Source organism: Balaenoptera acutorostrata, chromosome 7 (genome assembly GCF_949987535.1).
Source record: "Balaenoptera acutorostrata chromosome 7, mBalAcu1.1, whole genome shotgun sequence".
Lineage (NCBI taxonomy): Eukaryota > Metazoa > Chordata > Mammalia > Artiodactyla > Balaenopteridae > Balaenoptera > Balaenoptera acutorostrata.
The window spans coordinates 56,848,243-56,854,222 of record NC_080070.1 but is presented as its reverse complement, the minus strand read 5'-3'; the positions used below and the strand labels follow the sequence as shown (position 1 = coordinate 56,854,222).

At 39.2% G+C, this 5,980-nt stretch overlaps 1 pseudogene; it reads right to left on the bottom strand.

Annotated features, from left to right (window-relative positions):
- Window positions 1-1,320: 1,320 nt before the first annotated feature.
- LOC103017996 (cytochrome b5-like) lies at window positions 1,321-1,736 on the bottom strand (annotated as a pseudogene).
- Between the last annotated feature and the right edge of the window lie 4,244 nt (window positions 1,737-5,980).

Genomic DNA, 5,980 nt, shown 5'->3' with positions numbered 1-5,980 from the left:
TAAAATAAACCTGATCGTAGTAACTAATCCCTTAATGATTTTTTTTATTTTTTTAATTTTTTTTGGTTCCAGGCTTATGTTTATTAAAAGCTAAACAAAGGATTCCTCTGCAAGGTATTTTCCCATGTGATAGAGACAGCTGCCCCACTGCCCTCATACATTCGCTCTAACTTCCAGTGACAAAAAAGGCAGAGGGTGATACATGTCATTGATTACAAAAATCTATGCTCTGTAATTTAAACAAATTCCTTTCCAATGTGTTTAGTTATTTCTGAAGAACTCCATGGCTCATCAGTTGGCTAGCAGGCCAATGGACAATCATCGCTAACTACAAAGTACTTCAAGTCTATAAATTCATCTCTCAAGTTTTGACATTTAAAGAAAAAAGCACTGGGCAGAGAATAATAAACAAATATGGGGTGACTGAATCAGTCCACACCAGAGTTCTTCATGGCCCAACACCAGAGCTAAATTTCTTCAAAAATCAGATTCCAAATGTCCCACAATCTCTTTCAGATGTGTATTTTTACAAATTAGGGGATCAACATTTCTTTACAGGAGCATTTAAACAGTTTTCAGCTCTGAAGGACGAGTCTGTAAAACCTGAGAGCCTGTATAACTGAGAATCTCTTCAGAATGACATGTTTAAGCTGAGAGACAGTGGTAATGTTCTCTTATGGTTCACAGGCTTTTGTTGATGTTGCTGGTGGTTTTAATCAAAGAAAAGATGGAGTACCTTTTCTAGGTCTTGCAGGCCACTTTCTCTTTTTATCATCTATATGATTGTTCAAGTAGAACAATTATTAGAAATCTTTAAGCTATTATTTCTGGGCCTGCCTTAATTTTCTTGGAAAAAAAAAAAAAAAAACTACACCAGAAACATGCAATACCTGATTATTCAATTAGATGAAGCAGCACAAGAAGAGATCCAAGGACGCCCCTGCTCACATCAGACAGACAACTTGGATCTGAAAGATTAGCACATTAAATGACCGCCAAATAATCAGATTCCAAACATTAAAGACAATTACATATCAAACAGACAGTCAGACATGGTGGTATGTTTTAAAAGATTGTGCCCACAATAAGCAAATGACATAGTGGTGGAACATCAAAACAAAGCTGATGAATAAAAAGGCACACTCTAAAAGTTCAGGAGTAGAAAGAACAGTTCTTTTTGGTTTGTTTTGTGTCTAATGTAGGAGGAAAGGAAAACAGCTGTATTCAAATCATTTTCAGGTGAAGGGTTCTGTCAGTTGAAGCAGTTAACGGTGGCTTCTCTCTCCCCGGACCAAAGCAGTCTTTTCTTCCACTGGCTTCTGAGAACGTGTTTAGTGTTCCGATGTGTAGAAGTGATACATCAGGGCTACAACCAGTGCTGAGATAGCTGGGATCACCCAATTGGTCCACCAGCTGGAATTAGAATCAATAGTAGTAATAAGAGTTTCCGAAGGCTTGGTTATCTTTGACCTGTCATCCAGATGCAGCTCCCCAGCGATAAACGTTTTGGACAATTCTCAAGCATGCGTAGAGTGTCCGACATCCTCAAAGTTTTCAGTAGCATCACCTCCAGCTTGTTCCCTTAAGACTTCTTCCCCAGGAGGGTGCTCCTCCAAAAATTTGCTCAAATCGTACACCTTGTAATGCAGGATCAGCCAGATGCTCTTGCTGTGGTTGTGCTTCTGGATCTCTTCCAGGGTGTAGTTCTTCACGGCTTTGTCGGCCTCCTCGGCCATTGCGGAGCGCGGCGAGCCTCGGGCCCTAAAGGGAGCAGCGGAGCCGGGCGGAGTACAGCCGGCGTCTCTGCGAACTTGCCCCGGGACATTCCCTGCGGCCCGGCTCCGCGCCTGGGCCCCCTTATTGTTTGTTTGTTTGTTTGTTTTTTAAAGATTTTTTTTTAAACTTTGGGTTTATTTATTTATTTATTTTTGGCTGTGTTGGGTCTTCGTTTCTGTGCGAGGGCTTTCTCCAGTTGCGGCGAGCGGGGGCCACTCTTCATCGCGGTGCGCGGGCCTCTCACTATCGCGGCCTCTCCCGTTGCGGAGCACGGGCTCCAGACGCGCAGGCTCAGTAATTGTGGCTCACGGGCCCAGTTGCTCCGCGGCATGTGGGATCTTCCCAGACCAGGGCTCGAACCCGTGTCCCCTGCATTGGCAGGCAGATTCTCAACCACCGCGCCACCAGGGAAGCCCCTCCTTAATGTTTTTAAATGGACAATGACAATCAGTAAGTAGCTGGCTCAGCATTCAAAATGTTAAGCACGGAAGCCAAGCGTATATCATCTAAGTGTTAGAATCCATCGTGAGACTCCCAATGAAGAATATACCACAGAAACCCAAAGCAATTAAATATGCCCGTTCACTTATATATTTGTTCAAAAACTAATCACAGAGCTCTTATTATGTGCCAGACAAGCACGAAGGAAGTAGCAGTGAGCAAAGTAGACAAGGACTCTGCCTTCTTTCCAGTTGGTTGAGAGAAAAGACACAAAAATCAGCCAGCAAACAAATAAAATGAACAAATCCATTCTGGAAAAACCTAATTGCTACAAATAAATTAAAGAAGGGCGCTATGAAGTAGCATGAAGCTACTTTCTATCAGGTTGTCAGGGAAGGCCTCTCTGAAAAGCACCCTTTGAACTGCGACCTAAATGGAGCTAATTGTGCAAAGATGATCTGGGGCAAGAGTACTACAGGCAGAAGGAATAGCCACTGCAAAGGGTCTTAACTGGGTGTGATGTTGGCAATAGGAAATATTAGCTCTTAACATTTCTTTCCTTTTACTTCTTGCTTAGTTTAATAAAATCAGGTTTTAATCACTCATAATACTGGAGAAAGTCAATGACTCTATTAGCCCAAGACTCATTGTATTCATTAGTGTTTTTTGATTTGTAGTAGATTTTGTAAACACTAGAAAAAGACGATGTTTGACATTTTGTAAATTTAATATATATATTTAAAAGTCCAAAATATATGAAGAATTCATACAACTCAATAGCAAGAAAACAATCAGACTGAAAAATGGGCAAAAGATCTGAATAGACATTTTTCCAAAGACATACAGCTGGCCATGAAAAGATGCTCTACATCACTACTCATCAAGGAAATGCAAATCAAAACCACAATGAGATATCACCTAACACCTGTTAGAACAGCTATTATCAAAAAGACAAGAAATAACATGTGCTGTCAAGGATATGGAGAAAAGGGAACCCTTGTGCACTGTTGGGGAGGATGTAAATTAGTGCAGTCACTATGGAAAACAGTATGGCGATACCTCAAAAAATTAAAAATAGGACTACCATATGATCCAGCAATTCTACTACTTCTGGGTATTTATCCAAAGAAAAACACTAATTCAAAAAGATATATGTGCCCTCATGTTCATTGCAGAATTATTTACAATAGCTAAGATATGGAAACAACCTAAGCGTTCACTGACAAATTAATGGATAAAGAAAAAAAATATGTATATATACACACACTATATATACACACATATACACAATGGAATGTTATTCAGCCATAAAAAAGAATGAAATCTTTCCATTTGTGCCAACATGGATGGACCTTGAGGGCATTATGCTAAGTGAAATAAGTCAGGCAGAGAAAGACAAATACCATATGGTCTCACTTATATGTGGAATCTAAAAAAAACCTCAAAAACTGAACTCATAGACACAGAAAACAGACTGGTGGTTGCCGGAGGCCGGCGGTGGTAGTGGACTTGGGGGTGGGGGAGTAAAATGGGTGAAAGGGGTCAAAAGCTACAAAATTCCAGTTATAAAATAAATAAGTCATGGCGATGTAACATACAGACAGCATGATGACTGTAGTTAATAATACTCTGTTGCATATTTGAAAGTTGCCAAGAGTGTATATCATAAAAGTTCTCATCACAAGAAGTTTTTTTTTAAAACATTTTAAAGCATTTCCTGAATTGCAATTCCTTTGCTATTGCCAAATAAATTTGATTTCTGGTTATTCGAGCTTGCCTCCGTTCACCTCTTTATTTAGGTTGACTCTGGATAATAATAGTACCTTGCACAAAGTGAGCATTCTACAAATATTCATTAAAGTAATGAATGAATGATTGATTACACAATTCTATAGATCAGTGAAGAAATGTTCAAATAAAACATAGGACAATAATAAATAACTTGAGAGTTTTCATTGTTGAAGATTTATTTTTGCAACCTAAGGGTATGGTCACACTAGTTTCTGTGTTATACCAGATTACCTGGCTCCATCCCACTCTATTTAGGGCCAGCTCCATTAAGCTGAACCAGGAGGTTTAAACTAAAACATGTTAAAAGAAAATTCATAGTACTTTAAAGAAAAGTCCTTTCTCTAGCAGGCAAACATTTTAAGAATGTTAATTGGAACAAATTTTATATTGCAATCTTTTGTCACATTGTAAAATAATCCCTAACCAACTGCAGGGATTCTGTTGCTGAGAAGTCATTGCTGTTGGCAAAGTTTAGGTGAAAAGAGAATAATTGTTGTGTTCTTTTGTTTAAGGGAATTGAATTGATTCTTGCATATGTAAAAAGATGACAGATTCTTAAAAATGTATGTACAGTTTAAACCTCAGTTATTTCCCAACTAAAGTTGGCAAAATGGTAGCCTAAGGGATTAGTCAATTTCTAATCTACCATTCTCATTCATGGATTCATTAACTATATAAAGAAAATGCATAGTCTTAATGTGTTAGATCCTAGTAAGTTCTGAAGACTTGATTTAATACCAGATCCTTTGATGCAATTCAGTCGAGTTAAAATTCTATAGCAGTTTGATCCTGCTCTCAAGAGCCGACTGGTCAATTTTCAGGAATTTTGTGAACCAGTTGTAAAAACACCCACTATTATTAACAAGTTTATAAAAACTTACAGTTAAATTAAACATAAAACAAAGGTGATAAATACTCAAAACTCATCGTTTCCTAGTGATTTTACTGTATTTTACTGTTATTTATGCCCTTGAGGTTATTTACATCTATTGTATCTGTACGGCAGAAATATATGTAATGGGATGCTAATGAACAGCTTTTCTCAACTCCATGTTCAGTGATGTCACACTGAAAGTGGCCATGGTGGGAGTATTTATCCCATAGAAATGAGAGAATCAGGGCTTAATTTATTGTTTTCTTGATTGTCCAGACAGAGAAAGTGATGGAGAAAATAATAATGACGAGCAATAAGCTTAAAAGTGTGTCCAAGAAATATATTGGAGAGCCAATTGTTAGACCTTTACCAGAACACACTGAAGCTAAGGATTAAGATTTCAGGTGCATTAACCTAGAAGTCCCATCCCATGTGTCAGGGTCCATTCTCTAACAGTGAAAGTCCTGACCTTGGGATAGAAGACCACGCTTGGTTGGGAGTTTATATTCATTGGAGCTTGTCTGCTTTTACAGTTAAGTCTTAATCCTGTTGCTCAGCTTTTTATACTGTTCCACTGCAAGAAATGGGAAATTCTTTATATGCTACCAAGGAGGCCCCTTGGCTTTCTTTTTTATTTATTTATTTATTTATTTATTTTTGGCTGCGTTCGGTCTGTGTTGCTGTGCGCAGGCTTTCTGTAGTTGCGGCGAGCGGGGGCTACTCTTCGTTGAGGTGCGTGGGCTTCTCATCACGATGGCTTCTCTTGTTGTGGAGCACGGGCTCTAGGCACGTGGGCTCAGTAGTTGTGGCTTGTGGGCTCCAGAGCATAGGCTTAGTAGTTCTGGCACACGGGATTAGCTGCTCCGCCGCATGTGGGATCTTCCTGGGACAGGCTTGAACCCGTGTCCCCTGCATTGGCAGGCGGATTCTTAACCATTGCGCCACCAGGGAAGTCCCCCCTTGGCTTTCAAACTTGACTTTTAATTGCTGAATAATTGCCCTCAGCATTTAAAAAAAAAACTTTTCCCGAGTGTTAATTGAGCTTAACAATAAGTACCACTCAGTTCCACAGTCCTTATAGATATGATTGCTCTCATA